Raw genomic sequence first — 1,296 nt, forward strand, 5'->3', positions numbered from 1 at the left:
ACAATGGAAGGCCCTGTCTCAACAATTAGCCTCTAACAATCCTTCACGAACTGTTTTCCTTCTCACAAAAAGTCTTCTTCATACAATTACCCTTATAATTTGTTTATGTGACACGAAATCAACAGACTTAGATTAAGCTTGTAATGATCTATTCCCTATTTTTACTAGGCTTCACAAATTGGAGAAAAAAAATCAATATAGAAATAATCGAAAACTACATCTTTTTTAATAATCAATAATATAAAATAAAACTGCTCAACGTTATAAAGAAAATCCTTTAGTCAGGTGGTGTGAGGAAAATGTGCAGATCTAAAAGTTCCATATTCTACAAGCAAAACCATTCTAAAGGCAACACTACGCTATTCTAACTACAGCTAAAAAGCTGCTGAAAAGACCATCACTGCTCTAAGGAAATCCACAGAAAAAAGGGATGTTCTCTAGAATAGTTTCTGTAGAACAATGTACTGCGACATAAGCATACATAATAAAAGTCTAACCTAGTCTAGCGTTTTTCTTAAATACTAAACATCTGAATATTGGTAACCAGTATGATGTAAACCCTGATGAAAATATGATGAGAACCTCACTCTGCAGAGGAGAAGAAGGAGGTGAATCCTGAAGATCTGCAGGAGACTTGAAACCAAGTTCCCTGAGCTCCTGGTCATCTGTTGAGTTTCTCCTTACCTCCTCCTTTTGCTTGAACAGACTTCCTTCTTGACTGAGGTATCACCCTGACAAGGAACCAAAATATTTCACCCTACATAACCCTTTTCACCTTGCCTCAGTATTTTTTTACTTTTGCTTCTTGAACCCTTTGAGTAACTGCCCACTTTAAGAGCTATGATATAACAAAAACATAAGACAAATTCCATAAAGCATCCAGAGGAAATTTAGCTATCTAATAACCCCATGTAGTCAGCGGAACTTTGGAAAAATACTGAAATCACCCATGACCATGAATGCCTTCCCAACAGAGTTACATCATAGTGAGAAAGTAAAGAACCTTTACTTCATCCCTGTGCTTCAGGACTGGGCATGGGAGGGGTTCTGGTTCTCAAATCATGCTGAACATGCATTCTTACACAAAAGAGTTAAACCTGACATAGTTGGTGAAATGTTTATTTTCAGACGCACCAGTATACATATCTATCAGGCACCCTTACAACAAAGAGGTATGAAACATGATTTTTTATTAATGTCCCTTAAGAACCCCTGGGGGCCCCCCCAAGCACCTCTGGAGAAGTTGGTTACTTGACAAGCTTGTAGCAGCCCAAATAAAATGAAATTTTTCTTATT

This window comes from Penaeus monodon, chromosome 21, assembly GCF_015228065.2.
Source record: "Penaeus monodon isolate SGIC_2016 chromosome 21, NSTDA_Pmon_1, whole genome shotgun sequence".
NCBI classification, from domain to species: Eukaryota; Metazoa; Arthropoda; class Malacostraca; order Decapoda; family Penaeidae; genus Penaeus; species Penaeus monodon.